We start from the raw sequence: 19,619 nt of genomic DNA, 5'->3' as shown, positions 1-19,619 counted from the left end.
TTATAAGAGCGGTCGACGACACGTTGATGCGAACTGCCTCTCGCGTATGCCACTTAGCGCTACGGACTGCGACGCCGACGACTTCGATCCCCTCGTGGCTTCTATGTCGCCCCGTTTTGCCGACTTCGACTGTTTCAAAGCCGAACAGCGAAAAGACGCTAAATTAACACCGCTCTTCACCGCTACAACCGCCTCGATGACAGCAAACCATTTCTGTGTACGTGATGGACTCCTGTATAAGAACTTTTCCAGCACTAGCGCACGCTTTCTCCTAGTGGTACTGGAGAGCCTTCGCACAGCGATTCTTAGTGCGATTCATCACGATCTGATGTCTGGCCATTTAGGTTCGGCGAGGACGCTCTACCGGATTCAGGAACGCTTTTATTGGCCTGGAATGCGACAGTCTGTTGAGACGTATGTGGCCAGCTGCATGCAGTGTCCGCGCCACATACGGCCATCTACTGCTCCAGCTGGTCTCCTGCAGCCGATCCCTTCTCCAAGCACGCGTTTCCAACAAGTGGGCATTGACTTCGTAGGCCCTTTTCCAAAATCAGCCAAGGAACATCGTTGGCTAGTTCTTTGCGTCGCCTGCCTCACACGCTACTGCGAGACGGCGGCCGTGCCCTCCGCGACTGCCACTGACGTTTCAACATTCCTGCTGCAATATGTGATCCTGCGACATGGTCCGCCTCGCGTGATCATCAGCGACCGTGGACGACAATTCACAGCGGACGTCGTAGAGGAGCTGCTTCATTCGTGTGAATCCCACTTGCGTCACTCGACACCATACCATCCAAAAAGGAATGGGCTTACGGAGCGCAACAGCCAAACAATTGTAAACATGCTATCCATGTGTGTTTCATCCGACCACAAAACTGGGATGACGGACTGCCTTTTATCACGTACGCTTTCAACACCGCCAAGCACGAGACTACCGGCTATATCCCTTTCTTCCTGCTGTACGCACGGCCACCCCAGTACACAACCGACACTGTATTCCCTTTCTGTAGTCACCAAAATCCAACTTTCGCGTAGACCCTCTGCCTTGCCGAAGCAGCTCGTCGTATTGCTCGTTTGCGCACTTTGGCATCGCAGGAAAGATCAAAAGCCCGCTACGACATTCGCCACCATCCAGTAACCTATCGCCCTGGTGATTTAGTCTGGAAACGTCTGGATTTAGTACGGAAACGCGGGTTATTCCGAAAGCTTTTGGCCACCTACGATGGACCATTTGTTATTATTAACAGACTCACGGAAGGCACCTATAATATAGCTCGCCTCACGGCGAGTGGTAGAAGAGCTGCAAAGACCCAAGTGGTCCATGTCGCCCCGCTTGAAATTGGTCACTTCAAGACAAATGGATTGACACGCCTGGTGCGCTTCGTCTGCGACGAGAGGAATGTTACGCGTGAGGAAAACGAAGACCGGTGAACGTGCTTGCGGTCCGGAGCGGGAAAAGAGGAAGAGGACGACGCTGAGTTCATCAACCAGCTGGCCGCTCTTGCGCTCGCCTTCGCGCATTAAATTAAACGACCCCCTTAATCCGTAAGGGTGACACACGGTCTCCTTCACGCGTAAAACTATGTTTCCATATACCTATTGCCTTTGTTTATCATATACTAAGGTATCTATACATGTTGCATACATGTGCATACAGATGTTGCATATAACTTTCCCTGTTAGTTAGCAATACTATTTCGTCCGCATAAACAAACCTAGAAGCCGCTGCTCTACTTTTCTAGCCGCCTATTTGTATGAGAGATTAAACACGATATTACTTCCCTCTAGCACCCTTTTCATCCTCATCATGTACATCATAAGCAGCAGAAGGAATGGAGGGCACCCCTTTCTCAGTCCCTTGTTGACATCAACTTGCTCCTCGTTCCTTTTAAATTCCCATTCAACGCAAACTATTTTCTAGGCAAAGGTCTCTGAAAAGCTGTATGCAGTCCTTCCCTATGCTATCGCCTTTTGGAATATCCCACAATATGTTGCGGTTTACGTTGTTATACGTTCCGGTAAGTCTTAAAATGCCACATATAACTGTCCCCTTTCTTCTCTGGATATTTCAATACACTTAGTAAGAAGAAATAGGTTATCATCCTGACGCCTATCAATTGTGGAAGGCATTCTGAAGTTCTCCTAATATGCTATTATTCCCTGCCCATGCTTGCAGCTTTATTCGCCTCCATTACTAACCTGCATATTACCAATGTAATGGTCAACGGTCTATATCAGTGAATTCTATCTTTCCCCCCTTACCTTTATAAATTAAATTCATTCTACTTTGTCGCCAACTGTGTGGTATTCGTCTATCTCTTAAGGTTTGTTCTACTGCTATGAACAGAGCTTCCCTACTTTTTCGTACTAGTTCATTAATCAGCCTAACGGGAAGCTCGTAGAGCCCTGTGGCTGTGCGCCTAAGGATATTCTCTTCGGCTTTCTTCCAGTTGAAATTTGTTAGCACCATCTTCTTTTCCATCTGGTTCGCTTTCACGTCCTTTTTTTATTCAAGTACAACCTTGTCATTGCCTTGGAAAGATATGGCGATTATTTTTCGGATGTAATTCAATGCAGCTTGCCCTTCCAGTTTGTTTCCATATTCATTTAGGATATATTGTTGTATTGTTGTTGACTTCCTGCCTAATAAATTGATGTGCTTCCAATATATTCTGGGTGTGGCCTCCTTTTTCTCACGTATTTCTGACAGTCAACCTTCACTTTCACTGAATCTTTGCTTAAACCTGTATTTGAACCATAAATTTTTTCTCCCGATATGTTTTCCATATTCTCGCTAATACATCGTGCAGCAACTGCTCTTTTTTTACTTGTCGGTGCTGTCTCGATGGTTTCTCTCGTTCGGCGATTGCTTCTCGTATCTCTTTGTTCCATTAACTTTTCGGTTTCATTTTTCCTTTCCAACGAGCACGTTGCTTCTCTTTTAGTATTTCTGTCATAATTACACTTCAAAACTCACTATATTCCCACTCTTTTCTCGGCCATTTGCCAAGCTCTTCCTCCACTCTTGGGACCATATTTGTGATTTGTTGAGCGTTCGAATTTGGTCAGGCCATTATACGTTCTTTGCTCTCTTTCTACACTACATATCTCATTTTCAATATGATGCGTTTCTGGTCACTCCCCTATTCGTCTATATCCTTCCTCGTCAATGATAATTCCTTTAAGCTCATCATAAATTCCTTGTCATCAGACAATAATCAATTATCAATTGACGGTTTCCCGCTTCCCACGTGGTCTGCCCCTCAAACTTAGGCCCTGTATCCACGATAACGAAGTTATTTTGCTCACAAAGATCTAGCATTGACTTTCGGTTGTTGTCGGGATAAAGATCCTTGTGTCAGCTATAATGTCACCTAATAGGATAATTTAGGTGTCATTCCCGAAACCCCTAATATCAGCATTTAGGCATTTCTCTAAATCTTGATTTTGATCTCTGCAAATATTTCCGGCCCACAAGTATGTTACGTCCAGCCAAGTTTTCTTTTTACACATTGTGGATGACATGCAAAGACGCTCTTGACATTTAGAACTTACTCTTTCCAACTTGGCTTCCTCATGTATGAAGCTTTTGTATATTTATTTGCTTGATGTGCTTTACAGTTGCTAATACTGCATAGACCTCAGCCGTTAATATACTTGTTTTGGGATACAGAACATCAGAGTACGAGTAGGATGGCGCTACTGCTGCACAAGACACGCCGGCATGTGACCTTGATGCGTCAGTGTAATACTGGGACACGAGTATTTTGCCTGAAGTTCAAGAAAGTGCACCTTAATATGTGCCTCCGGGGCGCGCTTTTTGATATAAGAAAACGATGCTTCATATTCTATGATCTGCCACTGCCACGCGGTAACAGCTTTTCTGGACGCATCAGACAATGTTCAAGGGGTTCTAACCCCACTTCGTCGCTGAGTGCTTGCACGAGCAACGACAAAGGCTATCTCGCTGCAGGTCCACTACGAAAAAGTTTGGCACATGTCTCGTCGTTTATACTAGAGTGAGAATGATGTTCAGCGTTCGAGTGTACTTTCAAAACGTGTGCAAAACTAGTGTACGACCTTTGCAGTTCGACTGACCACTCATTGGATTATACCTAGAGACTTTACACATGGCTTGTTCTGAAGGCTCCTTTGGCCAATCGGATGCCCAGATGGTGCAGAGGACGGGGCATTTTCAGGGCACTCGGTGTAGCTGTCGGATAAACTATGGCATCGTCGTTCAAACGCGAGTATACGAGGCTTTTCTGTACTTTAAAGAGGCACTTCCTGTCATTGCTCCATGTTGTGTGTGCTAGAATTCTCAACAGGTTGATTGCCCTTAAGCATTCGAGGTGCTTTATGGGGGTGACAAAGGCTAGTTCGAAATCAGGTATGATGCCTAAGAATCTATTATCAATAGTTATAGGCATATTTTCTTCGTACATTTGAACATTGTGTCCCGGGACTAGTTTCATCTTTATTGTAAAAAGAACAGAGCATTTCTGGGGCCCAACTTTAAAACCTTTTTCCTTTGCTCAATTAGACAACTTGTTCAAGCCATGTTGTACCTGCCTCTCGCACACTTTAAAAAAAATTATGGGGTTTTACGTGCGAAAACCACTATCTGATTATGAGGCACGCCGTAGTGGGGGACTCCGGAAATTGCGACCTCCTGGGGTTCTTTAACGTGCACCTAAATCTAAGTACACAGGTGTTTTCGCATTTCGCCCCCATCGCAATGCGACCGCCGTGGCCGTGATTCGATCCCGCGACCTCGTGCTTAGCAGCCCAACACCATAGCCGCTAAACAACCACGGCGGGTCGCACACTTTAATGTGACAGGATTTCAATCCTATTTGAGCATCGTCGACATAGATTAAAGATGGCTGGTGGTAGCGAAAGCCGGAGACTGTTCATCTTCACAATGAAAAGTATGCAGGTCAGCATGCCTCCCTGGTGGGCAACAGTTTATTGCGTAAACGTAAAGGACAACACACTGCCGAATTTGACGCGAAAAGTACGATCGACCAAGTAGCTTTCTGTTACGTGCAGACTGTTCACGCAGATGCCCATTTTCCACTGGCCTTGCAGGATTCCGTACCGCCACGTTGTGTCGTACGCCTTTTCCATATCGAGAAATACAGATAAAAAGGATTGTTTATGTACGAATGCGCCTCGAAAGTTCGCTTCGATGCGCCCGACGTGGTCGGTTGCAGGTCGGCCTTCTCTGAAACCTCCACAATAATCCTAAATTGTGTCACAAAACCTCTACAACAAATGTCAACATGGTTGTCATAAGACCTTGTCTGTCATGAAAAACACGACTATATTGTCATGTTCATTAACTTGATCTCCTCCATTGAACTTAGTTGTTGCTTTGAATGGATGCTTCTAGCGTTCTAAATTCTGCTACTTTGTGCCACTGCCTCCTTCTCCTGAATAAGCTAACTTAATATTTATCCACATGCAATTACTAAAATTCACTGAATGCCTTCTTCATGACCAAACACAATTTGTATGTTAACAACTCCAATTCACAAATCTGTCTTTTGTCACTTCTGGCACGCCACAAGGCTGAGTGTTTAGGCCCTTGATTTTTCTCATTTTAAATCTCGCAAAGAACTTAACGTAGAAAACTAAACTTTCTGTTGATGACTGTGTGTTTTGTCGTGCAACAACCAAACTCTGGCAGGTCTATTTCTGTTCAAACAGACTAAACAAATGGCCCACTGAGCAAAAAAGCCAGCGTCTGTCGTCTCAGCAGAATGGAACCTCAAATTCCATTGGTTGTAACCACGTTGTGAGCGTGCCTCTACGGAGCAGAGCGGGTGAAAGGGTACATCTGCCGTCGCTCTTGCGCGCCAGGTATTGCGTGAGGGGAGAGGGCGCCGCCGCAACGCCACGTCATCCTTGCTCTCGCAAGCCTGCGCCCAGTCCATTTCTCTACCCCCCCCCCCCTCGCTGGGCTTAGCTGCTGCACGTGCCCAGTGGGGCAATGTCTCCACTTATGTCTCTTCGGAGTGCCATCACTAGTTAAAAACCTAACATCAGTACCCTAGCAAAAAAATACTGATAGAAATGTCTGCAAGTCTCTTAGGAATATGTATAGGTTGTACGGGTCTTCTAAGAGTGATATATATTCCCACCTGACCCATACAACTCTTTACTAGACTGGTAAGCAGCAGGTTGGTCTCACTGTGCTGCCCACAAGACCAAACAGCATGATGTATCAGTCTTTTAAACCCAGATAGAGATCATCACACGACATACAGAAATCTAATTGAGGCACGGATAAAGCATGTTAGAAATATATGCATGCTGAATATACAACCCTGAATGCATTGCCTGCCACGTTAACAGATTAACAACCACAGTTGGGATATTAGAGTATCAAATAAAAACGAAGTGTGTGAACTGTGCAATTATCAAAACTTTTTACAGCTTGTATGCATATATATGATCCTAAACATGTTTCAACATAAATTAAACCACACGTTTTCAAAGCACAGCAGCGTTACTTAGTCTGTGAAACTACATAGGGGAAGTTGCATGAGAAAAGTATCAGTCCATTTTTGTAGCAGGTGTGCTCCAGTTGTTTTAATACAAAATTACATTTACAAATTTTGCGAGACGGATGTGCAACATTTAATGCATATCCAAAACAAGATTACTGTCATCATCATCATCATCATCACCATCATCATCATTATATTTACGTCCACTGCAGAACGAAAGCCTCTCCCTGCGATCTCTAATTACCCCTGTCCTGCGCCAACCGATTCCAACAAGCACCCGCAAATTTCCTAATTTTAGCGCACCACCTAGTCTTCTGCCATCCTTTACTGCGCTTCCCTTCTCTTAGTACCCATTCTGTCACCCTAATGGTCCAACGGTTATCTAATCCGCGCATTACATGACCTGCCCAGCGCCATTTTTTTCTCTTAATGTCTATTAGAATATCATCTATACCCGTTTGCTCTCTAATCCAAACTGCTCTCTTTCTGTCTCTTAAAGTTATACCTAGCATTCTTCGTACCATCACTCTGTGCGCGGTCCTTAACTTGCTCTCAAGCTTCTTTGTCAGTCTCCAAATCTCTGCGCCATATGTCAGCACCGGCAAAATGCACTGATTGTATACTTTCCTTTTCAATGATTACGGTAAGCTCCCAGTCAGGAGCTCACGATGTCTGCCGTATGCAATCCAACCCATTTTTATTATTCTGTGAATTTCCTTCTCATGGTCAGGGTTTCCTGTGATTAGTTAACCTGGGTAAAGGCACACCTTCACAGACTCTAGAGGCTGACTAGCGATCTTCAACTCTTGTTCCTTTGCCCGGTTATCATTCTCTTTGTCTTCTGCATATTAATCTTCAGCACCACTCTTACATTCTCCCTGTTAAAGGGTTTGGGACACCAAATTTTGAGGCTATAAAAAGCATATTGTAGGCTGCTTCCATATGCAAGGACACCCAGAACGAGGTATTGGACGCTGCAAACATTTCAAAATAATTTTAATTCAGCTCCAAAAAGTCATTAAAAACTACTTCTCGTGGTCGAGACCCATCGCTAGCGCGCCAGTTATGACGTCACAGAGGAGGAACGAAAATATTGACGTCATAACACACTAGCACAAAAACGTGACGTATAATGAGTAGCGATGAAATGCCGATTACGGAGCCTGCTGAGCCGAGCGATCGAGCATAGCCTCCACTATGACGAGCTACAGGCATATAGAAATCCTTTCTTGATGCAAAGAAGGGGTAAGGCGTGCAGACACGGACACAAGAGGAGAGAAGTGGACAACACGAACGCCGCACGGCGACCCGCGAACGGCAAACTGCGTGTAACACTAGCCGGCCGACTCCGAAAGGGACCAGGATATGCTGCGTTCGTGTTGTCCGCTTCTCTCCTCGCATAGTCGCATAGTTCGGCAGCTCGGAGCGGTCTCTCGTTCGCTTGGCCTTTCTCAATGTGAGGGCCCGTCCCCGTTACCGGCACAGAGACTCGCCGCACGCCGTTTGCCGTTCACGGGCCCCCGTGCGACGGCGGTTTTGCTCGCGAACAGCGAGATTTCCTTGCCGTAGAGAGGACGGGCCCAGCACCTATTTGTGCGGCAGCCGTATGGCGAAGCGGCCAATCAGCGACCGAGGAGTGGTCACTCTGGGACCGACGGCAGCCTCACCGCCTCTCATCGTTCGGCGCCGCCGATATCGTCGCTAGGCCTTTTCCGGTTCACTTCAAAGCTAAAGCTTACGGCGCTTCGGAATGAATCACCGACTCTCACAAGCCGCAATATTTTCTTACCGTTGTTGTCGCTCTTCGCAATAATTATAATAATCGCGACATGCACTTCGAATCGCCAGTTGTTTACCTCTGCTGGGAGAGCACGCGTACGCGCGAGCAGACGACGCAGCATCGCTTTACGTCACTATTTTTTGTGGCCCACGTGACCAAGCCATGTTGCGTTTCCTGCTCTGTGACGTCATAGCATCCCCCGGAGCCCAGAAACCGAAACCGAAATCGTTCGGTATAATAATGCTATTATTAAATTATTTATCGCATATATATGAATTCCGCTGTGTGTATCGTGCCCCCTGAAGCATGACGCAACGTTTGAATCAACAAACGCATGAACGAAAATTTTGATGTCTCCACCCCTTTAAGGTCCTCAACCATTGTTGTAACACGTCCGCAGTGTTGCTGAATAGAAGAATGTCATTGGCAAACCGAATGTTGCTGAGGTGTTTGCCGTCGATCCTTACTCCTAAACCTTCCCAGTTCAATAGCTTGAATACTTCTTCCAAGCACGCAGTGAATAGCATTGGAGAGAATATGTCTCCTTGTCTGACTCCTTTCTTCATAGGTATCTTCCTACTGTTGTAATAAAGTTTATTTACAAAAGAAAAAGAAAGCACTTTCAAGACTGTGGATACTAACTGTAGCTCTAACATGTCAGGCTGAGTTTGTGAATGCCATAAATTAGACACTACCAACGAGATTTCACTAAAGCTACTTTCTGGGCTAGTTGGTGCACACTTGATTTGAAAATTATAACAACGCTAATGCATCCATCCACAAAGGAACAAGGACAAGACACAAGCAACATGACTACCAACATGACTAGGGTTTATTTTACACTCCATTGTCTAAAGAATAAGCAAGCAACTTTAGCCACATTTAAACAAACACATAAGAGGAAGAACACAGACTGAAGTACCAATTTCACCATGCCCATTTGTGCTCGCGGATGATTTATAGAACGCCAGGTCTAATTGGCACATGCTTTTATCATATTACAACTTCATATGAAGCTATTTTCTCTAGACTATGCACTTTTGCATTCATCCCAAAAGTGTTGTGATATGTGACAGAACACAAGTGAGCTTCTGCAAAAAGAACAAACTGGCATGGCACACTGACATGAAGCAAGGAAACAGGACAAGCATCGCTATTGGTACAAGATCTACAGCAATATACCAGAACATGACAGTACAGCAATATTATTTAAGCAAAAGTGAGTACAGATCTGAGAACTTATTCAAGTAAGAACATGGATTTACCATTTTTAAAACCACATATTCGTGAACAAAAACAGCTAAACACCAGTGCACATATTGCAAAATCAGAAGACACAATTCTTCACTGGGTGCTAGTTCAACCGCCGCACGTCGAAATGTGTAAAAGCAGTTTAACCTGTGTAGCCTTCAGCACGCGTCAGCAAAGAAGACTATCAGCAAGAGGCTTCATATATTCATTCATTCATTCATTCATTCAGAATTTATTTAAGACAACGAAAAGGTTGTCCAGGGTGACGTGGCAAAAGGCATACTTTGCCTGACGAGGCCACGCCACCCGGATGACAGGCGGCACCACAGGCTACAAAAATCAAGAAAGAGCATTACATAATAGAACACACATTCAATATTTTTTACACAATACATAAGACATCCTTACAAAACACAGGCTTTCGGCGGAAAAACAAACAGCATATTTCAAAACACAATTCGACCATAGCAGTATTTACAAAACACACTAGTGATAGGTATACGTTCAGTTTTCACCTTTAAGGTTCATTTATGAGCATTGCTTTAATTAACATTTTGTATTTACGTATAGAGGGAGTGTTGCGTACAGTATCCAGAATAATAGGGTATTGATTAATTAAGTCAGGAATTTGCCATCCTAACCTCTGAAAACCGTAATTAGTGCGTACACGAGGTGTTTCCATACATTGTTTCCTAAGTTCGTATGTGCTAAGTTTAGTGTGATAGGTGGTTTCGAAGGTTATTTTGTCTAGTTTGTACTGGCGTAATATTTCCAGACATAATTTGTATGTGTGCAGTTTACTTATTTCTAGTATTCCGTAAGACCTAAACAAGGGCCAGCAGCTGCGCAATAACTGTATTTTCCCAATAGCTCGTAACGCCCGCTTTTGAATTGCAAAGAGGGAATCTCGATTTGTTTTTGTCGTCGTTAACCATACAAGGGAACAGTAGCTTAAACGGGAATGTATTAATGAATAGTATATTTGCCGTTTTATGGACGCCGGGAGATATCTCAATTTGTTTAAAATGCCAACCGCCCGACAAAGATCACTTCGAAGCTGATCAACATGGGAATTCCATGAGAGATTTTCTTGAAACAGAACACCTAGAAAACGAATTTGCGAGCACTGTTTCAGCTGAGTGTTTTCAAAGTTTAAGTTTAGGTTGTCAGGAGCTTTTACACCTTTTGCTCTGAAGAGAATGTATTTGGTCTTACTAGTATTTAATTGCATCTTGTTTAGTTTTAACCATGTACTCAAGCCGGTCAACCAATAGTTAGCCTTTCTTTCGAGCGCATAGGGGTCAATACCTGAGAAAAAGACATTAGTGTCATCAGCGTACAACACTAGGTTTTCGCTGCCTGGTATATTCACAATATCATTCAGGTATAAAATAAAGAGTACAGGTCCGAGAATAGATCCCTGAGGCACACCATATTTTATTGTTTTTACGTGTGAGGCTGCAGCATTTATGACAGTAAACTGCTCTCTTGACGTTAAATAGCTCTCAATTAAGGTCAACGACACGCCACGGAATCCGTAAAGTGGAAGCTTTCTTATTAGAACATCGTGCTGTACACAGTCGAATGCCTTTCTGAAGTCGAGGAAAATTCCCAGGGTGTGTGCCTTTTCTTCAATGTTGTTTAGAATTTTTTCCTTTATCCCAAGGAGTGCGGTTTCGGCTGATCTATCTTTCCTAAAGCCAAATTGCTCATCGGCTATAATATTTTGCGCGTTGAGAAAACGGACGAATCTTTTGTTTATAACCTGTTCGGCTACCTTTGCAAATACTGGTAGTACTGATATAGGCCTATAATTTGTTAGTTCGTTCGCTGGGCCACCCTTGTGCACAACAGTCACTTTGGCCAGTTTCATTTTCTGCGGAAAAACTCCTGTAGATAAAATAATGTTGCAAATGTGAGAGAGCGGACAACTGATTATTTCACCTACAGCCTTTAGAGGTTTCGGTTTAATTTCATCTGCTCCTGGAGCACAGCCATTTTTTAGTGTCAGAATAATATCTAGCACTTCACGTTCGTCAGTGGGTGCTAAAAACAATGTGTTTGCGGCGTTTGATGCAATGAACTGCTCGCACGGTGAATCAACTGAATTCCCATCGCATGATCCGACTGCAATGAAATGGTCATTAAATAAATTTGCGACTTCGTTGTCAGTCATAGCATAGTGTTCAGAGTCTTTAATTCAGAGTTTGCTTGTTTCACTCAGAAAAATGACAGTGTCTTAGTGATGCCGCCACAGTTAATGGATAAACTTGCACCAGCTACATGAGTCAAAGGAGAAAATAAAGTGAGAAAGACAGATGCATGGTGTGAAAATGATGCTGTTGTATCAAATAGCATAACTGCTCACTTAACATTCAGCTGCTTTCCATGCCTCTGCATGCAGACTGAGAAGCTTTACCTCTTCACCATCTGCTAGTGAAGCACTGTTTGTTCACTGTGATCACCCACTCAAGGCAGTCACTTGGTTAAGTATGGCCCTTCGCTACATGTAAGGACACCGACCCGAAAGCGTGCATAAGGCCTGTAAAATATTGTCATGTTTTGGATACTGCGACTGTTCATCAGCAGCTGCATCACTGCTGCCAACATGCAGACCATGCAATTTCCCAAGTACTTGCTCAACAAGAGTACAATAATGAAGAGTGGCTAATTGGGCTAGCTGGTTCATTAGGAAAACAAGAAGCTATCGCAAGAAAAAATGAACACTCTAGAATTTTGATGGCTCTGGCTTGTTTAATATATTCAAACATCAAAAAGCTGATTATTACAGAACGCCATAAAGCGGGGTGCACTGTTACCAACTGTTGTTTTTTAAAGCTATAAACTGTTATTACCAGACATTCATGTACCATGGCTGAAGACATACTGTTCATCATTGCCATGTCTTGAGCACGGGAATTAGTCTCTTTCATAAAGGTTTGGTATTGTCGCTACAAAAATATTGTGGTATATTTCCATAGACACACAAAGGTGCATAACATCACTAGGTGTTATATAAACTAGTGGCTCCTCTCTTCTGACGCAGACTGAAAAGTGCTTTGCATGGAGAAGTTCAACAGGAAATAGTTTCTGGCATTGCAAAATTGTACAAGAATTCGCTACACTAAGAATTCTACAAATGAGAAAAAATGCACCGGAGAAGCTGACAAATGCACTGTTTTTAGTCTTTATAGTTCAAGTGTACTGAAGAGAGTGGAATGTTCGTTGGTTGATGACCATTCGGTAATATTCAGTGACACTTGTTGAGTCACAGCCACGGTTGTGGACTACAGCCTGTTTTTCACTTTCATCCAAGTTCAGGCACAGCTTTCCAGTGCCTAACAAAACTGTCTGCTGACCAGCTCTCCTCTCCTGTACACCAAAAAAACTCACTGCTCCTGGTGAAAGATTTAAACTCGCTTTAGCTGCCTGTAACTTTCGAGCAAGTACATAACGTTCCAATTTTGTAAAGGAACATCATTAGCACCGCTGACCAATTTCACAAGAAGTCCATTTCCGCCTTCAAATACAAATGAAGAATGCGACCAATGAGGTCCTAGTTTAGCCGCACTTTTAGGAAGATGCAGAATATGGTGTACATTGTATGTCATTGCACCCAATCCATACAAAGACTGTGTTCTCACAACAAACTCCAAGAGAAGATCGGATGATCTCATTATGGTCATCTGAGGTTACGGTGTGCAGTAGTATATACACACCCTCCACAAGCAAACTGGAATGTCTGACATACTTATCCGGCAAAAAGCCATGAAGGCATGGTAATGAATAATGAAGAACACACCACTTCCATTCACTAGCTTTCGCGATTGTGAAGCCTGATAATCTTCGTGGTGTACGTGTGAACCAATTTGGTGGCTTGATTGCCAATAACCTCCTGTTTAAAGAGGCTAAACTTTGTTGTGAACCAATGTAAACATCTTTCTCTTTTAAATGTGATCACATTTTTATTCTTTTTAAGCTGTTGTATGGTGTATATTTGTTTCAACAATCTTTCCTTTCCGAATCCTGGGCTTCATATTTGATTTATATGCATTGTCTTTTGTGAAAAATTCGCCCTGGTCCGGGACGAATATTTCTTCAACTCTGAGGCTTTTCTTTCGAGGAACCCGTATGGGTTTCCTTTGTAACAACTGCTAGGAACGGGTGGATGTGTGATTTTCTTTTTATTAATTACTTCTCTCCACCTTGCGGGTTTCCGCAGAACTACTACGTCAAATGGCTTTTTGTGCTGCAAGTTTTCTTGGACTCCTGCTTCCCTTAAACTTATACTGTATAATATGCTTGCAGATCAAAACTGGAGTATGCTTCATCAATCCGGGATACACCTACAAAAAACACAACTCTCATATTTAGTTGAAGCCATACAAAACCAACCTGTCAATTTTATTGTAGCTGCTTATTCCCATACTGCAAGCATATCAACAATTAAAACTTGCCTTGATTGGTCAGGCTTGTCAACAAAAAAACTTACCATTTCACAAATTCTCAATAGAAACATATGTTATTACCTCCTTGTATCTCATTGAGAAGGAACCACAACGTCAAGGTACAGGTGCTAACTTGCGAAACCAATCTTTACTATTCCTGTCAAAGGCAGCCTCAGAACACACACGCACGCACACACATATATATCAATGAGCTACAAGGAGGTAATAAAAACATGTTTCAATTGAGAATTTGTGAAATAAACGGGTAAGTTTTCTTGTTGCCTAGCCAATCAAGGCAACTTTTAATTGTTGATATGCTTGCGGTATGGGAATAAGCAGCTACAATAAAATGTACAGGTTGGTTTTGTATGGCTTCAACTAAATATGAGAGTTGTGTTTTTTGTAGGTATATCCCGGATTGATGAAGCATACTCCAGTTTTGACCTTACAAGCATATTATACACTATAAGTTTAAGGGAAGCAGGTGTCCAAGAAAACTTGCAGCACAAAAAGTCATGTGTTCAGTTATTAGCATTACTCAAAAAGTTGATATGCATTTGCATTGAAAGATTATTAGTAATATGAATACCTATGCACAAGGTGCTTAATAAGAACAGAGTGTTCAATTTTGTAGGTAAATGTGTTAAAAGGACTAGTTACGGTGTGAAAATCTCCATTTTACTTGTACCACCCCACCTTACCACCATTTTACCTTTATATATATATATATATATATATATATATATATATATATATATATATATATATATATATATATATATATATATATATATATATATATATATATATATATATATACCATGGCACCCATTCCGTAACTCTAATGCTCCATTGGTTATCTGCCCTAAGCTCAATACGATAGAAAATTGGGCAAGTTGTTGAAGCTTCACGGTAGCTACTGCATGACAGATGCCGACAAAAGTAATAGAACGGGACAATACAGCACTATCAAATGAAGTTTATTGAAATAAAACAACCAATATATTACACACATCACGTGACCAACCCCCGGCCCCCTAGCATATGCAGATACATACCAACACAACCTTCACATCACCGAATGCGCATGTTTTGACGGCAACACACATGTCACGGCTGATTAATCAATGTAAAAAAAACAATTACTAAGGCACAATGCAACTCAGTGGCTTTACTTAAGATCTAACACGGCAACCTCGCTATCTTGCAGCGAGCTGGATGGCTGGCTAACACATAGTGAGCCTTTCTTTCTAATGTGATAAGCCTCCATTAATTCATGTTAGAGCTTTTCACAGTGGGTGAACAGCAGAATAGTACTTTCAAAAACTGGATGACGCCCACTGCTGCAACAATTCACAGAAACCCTTAAAAGAACTATGGTACTTCCTTAGTCAAATGTTTAAGCACCTTCCAGTCTCACTGATATATATTTTGTAGGCTGCAAGAAAAAGGAATCGAATAAACAACATTTCGTGTGCAAGAGATAAACTGTATGCTATATGTCACTTTGCAGTCCTCCCTGCTCAGACACCCGTTGTGAAGAATGTGCTTGTTTATTGCTTCACATATTCCCTTCAGCTTATTTTTAAATGAAAACTCCATCCTCTCCTGGAACTTGGAAGCCATCCTTTTCTGCCTGTGCGACAAATAATAGAGGGGATAATGGCAATTTTGTTCCACTCTTGCTCCTTAAGCTTCTTTCACCCTGGTTGCACTTTAAATTCCTTAATTAACGTGTTTCACGATAAAGAAACCACTTAAACTGAATAACCTGCCTCATTAAGCCTTGTCACCAGATTCCTTACACTTTCAAGGATAAGGTGAGGATAGCTCTTGGTTGGGGCATCTCTAGTTGCGTGAGTGGCAATACTGTACTTAATAAGTTTTGAATGGCTAGACCTATAATTAAGAAGGGACTTAGAAGTTCTCGACTGATATCCCCAGCATACGCGATCCCACATAAAAGTAAGCCTGATATAAGAAGTTGCAGCACATTTTTTTCTGGAACTTCTAATGTGAAGTTGAAATTTTGCTCTTGTTCTCTAAATAGCTTCAGTACTTCGATGACAGCTCTGCCAAAGTTATCATTTGCTCATGAAAAACAAATAATGAACCTCGTATCTGAAAATTTTAAGAGCAAGCCCACTCAGGTTTTGATTATTTTCTGGTCAACATAACTTAAAATATTACTGAGCACTGGTGCAACACCGGAACCTATGCAGATGCCAGCATTCTGGACACATATTTTACCTTCCCACCAGACCGAAATTGACCTTAAATAGAAATCAAGAAGCTCCAGAAAGCTTGCAACCAGAATTTTACACCTTTCAACAAATTCCAGCTAACCTGTTTGATTGTGTATGCAGTCCTTAAAGGGAAGCTGAAGAGCCTGTCGAATTCAATAAGACGCTCATATACGGATGTGGGAACCTTATAAACCACGTAGGTAAAATTTGGGTTTTTTTTTCAGTTAGGAGCGACGTAATCGTCGGTTGAAATTGCGCTGTAGCTCCGACCCCGTCGAATGCCGCGCGCTGCTGCTGACGCTGACGATGCGAGCGGAGACCGGAAACCGCGGTGTTGTGACGTCAACTCTAGTGTTTCGTCCCTTCGCAGCGTCCGCGACCGTGCCTGACCGCGCTTGTTTCTGCGTGCGTGCCATCGTAATCTGCTTCGATCGACCCTGCATTCCTTTGTTGGTGCGTCTGCGTGTATGTAGAGTGGTAGTCAACGTGAGTGGAAGTCAACGTGAGTGGTAGTCAACGTGAGTGGTAGTCAACGTGAGTGGTAATCAACGTGAGTGGTAGTCAACGTGGTAGTCAACAGATGAAGGTCACTACACGTACTGCATGAACCGGGAAGCTTTTCACGCGTTTAAACCGTCTTTGTAGATTGCCGACAGCTTTGGACAGCGCACAAATACCGACGATCGCATCCCCGCTTACGTTCCACGAGGAGGCATGCAGGAACACAACACTACAGTTGTTTGACCGGAAACGAGCTCACTAGATCGGCGAAAGATCGGCGAGATCACTAGATCGCTTTGCAAAAAACATACTCACCAAAGAGCATTTCCAACACGAGGAGATCCCAAGACTTTGCTTTCGTTCGCGTCGAAAGCACTGCTCGCACCAGCATCGTTTGCTTCTTCGAGAGGCCGGCTCTTCGCAATCGGCTCGTACATGTAGGGAGTAACGCCGAACTCCTCAGAAAAACGCAGTCTCTCTAAATTTTCCATTACCGTCTCAGAAAAACAGCACCAAACTACCTGGAACCGCGTTTCATGTGTAGCGGCAGCGGTCGGTTACTAGTGTTGACGTCACGAGGCGCCCGACCAATCACAGGCGGAAGCGAGACGCGCGAGCTGGACGTGTCCGCTGCTGCACTTCTCGTCGAAATAAAATATATTTGCGCTTTCTTTCGCTCAATTTCGATACGATATGCGAATTTGGAGGCTTGAAAACCATTATGTACAGATGTTCACTCATTTTTTCTGGAAAACCTTTCAGCTTCCCTTTAACAAACTGCAGGAGACGCACCTGCGGCAAAGAATTGTATAGATCTTCTGCATCTATACTAAAGCCTGTCCATTTTCCCAGATTATGCTCCTGCAGGAAGTGTACAACACTCTTAAAACTGGGAGCAAGGAATTGATCGTTGATTCTCAGCCTGTCAAGGTGTGTCTGCAGAAATTCTGAAACATGAAGCCATAATTTATATCCCGACACAATGGTTCTGAAATGGATTCCCTAAGCTTGTGTGTTTTGCACTGAAGAAGGCGCATAAAAGAAGACCTTTTTCCACCTTAACAACATTTGAGACTGTTGTCAAACCAAACTGATTCAACTTCGTGACAGCTCAACATTTTATGTCAGCGATATTGGTATAAATTTCAGTAAAATTTATGTCAGTGGCTGACACACCCTCCTCCGGAAAAGTGCTTTCTAACATGCAACACAATGCCCTTTTTTGTCTGCTAGAAACCCTTCCAAGTTTCTTCCCCATACGTTAGCACAGGTAGAATGCAATATTTCTATGCTTGATTGTACACAATTTTATACATATATATATATATATATATATATATATATATATATATATATATATATATATATATATATATATATATATATATATGTGTGTGTGTGTGTGTGTGTGTGTGTGTGTGTGTGTACACTTTGTATTCAACATCCAGGGCCAGGGAACGAGAGAAGCCAGACACCACTGACCAATTTCTGACTAAAAGAATTAATTTTTGACCTTATACATCTTGTTTTTACTGTACATGTCCCTCACCTCCATCCAGGTTCCCAACATTTGTATCTAGAAGCTTGTCTATCACCACATACAGGGTCTGTCCTGAAAGTAATGTCAGTAAATATATTGTGATGTGACTGTATGTCAGAGGGGTCTAACTGGTTGAAACTGGTAGTGACGGAATCCAGCTAAGCAGCGCTCAGTCACTCAGTGTGCTCCGAACATCAGAGAGTGTTGGATGGGCCTGTCCGTGAGAGCTGTTTTTTATTCTTGTGCAAGTGAAAATGCAGCGCTCATTAGAACAAAGATTTGCGATCAAGTTTTGTGTGAAACTTGGCAATACCGCTGCGGAAACTGTTACTATGCTCAAGACTACTTATAAAGAACATGCCCTGTCAGATCGCAAGTGTTTCGGTGGCACAAGGCCGGGAAGAGGGCGACGACAAGGACTGCGCTGGATGGCCATCCCACGACCACTACGACTGACAATGTGACACGAGTGAGTGAACTGTTGAACTCAGACCAACGATTAAGTGTTCGTTTAATGGCCGACATGTTAAACATTCCGTAAACTCAAGTTCATGAAATCGTTACAAACGATATCGGCATGCGGAAGGCGTGCACAAAAATGGTTCCAAAAGTGCTCACTGACAACGAAAAGTCACGCCGCGTTGAAACGTGCCAAGAAAACCTCAACATGTGGAAACGTGAGCGAAAATTTTTGGACGACGTCATTACAGAAGACGTGACTTGGGTATTTGAATATGACCCGGAGACCAAAAGGCAATCATCTGAGTGGCATACGCACTCGTCCCCTCCCCAGAAAAAAGCCAGGATGAGCGAATCAAAGATCAAGATCACGCTCATCGTTTTTTTTTTACATCCACGGACTGGTTCATCATGACTTTGAAGAACCTGGAACCACTGTGAACTCCAAATTTTATGTGGATGTCCTCGAAAGACAAACGCAGGGTTCAACAACGCAGGGTCACTCTGGAAGCAATTATATACACACACAGCAACACACACTAAAACCTACAAATGGGAGAAAAAACACAAACTAAGCTAACAATAAAAGAAACCAGACACACAACAAGAGTTACATGTTACTCAAGTATGCACATTCAACCTGACTTAGATAGATGGTCGACTCCCGCACTCCTGTGCATGCATCTGGATATGTTAAGCCTCAGCTACTCTTTCTGTATCATAACTATCCCCATTTTTGTGAAATCTGGTGTACAACCGCAAGAACAATGATGGCTTGACAGGTGGTTCACCTTTCAATGTGTTCTATAAGGAGGATGCATCAACTCTTCCAGCCAATGTACACATTGTACACATGAAAGCAGCAGCTTTTATAAGCTG

Source organism: Dermacentor andersoni, chromosome 2 (assembly GCF_023375885.2).
Source record: "Dermacentor andersoni chromosome 2, qqDerAnde1_hic_scaffold, whole genome shotgun sequence".
NCBI classification, from domain to species: Eukaryota; Metazoa; Arthropoda; class Arachnida; order Ixodida; family Ixodidae; genus Dermacentor; species Dermacentor andersoni.
The sequence above is the reverse complement of the archived record's forward strand: the minus strand, read 5'-3'. Positions refer to the sequence as shown.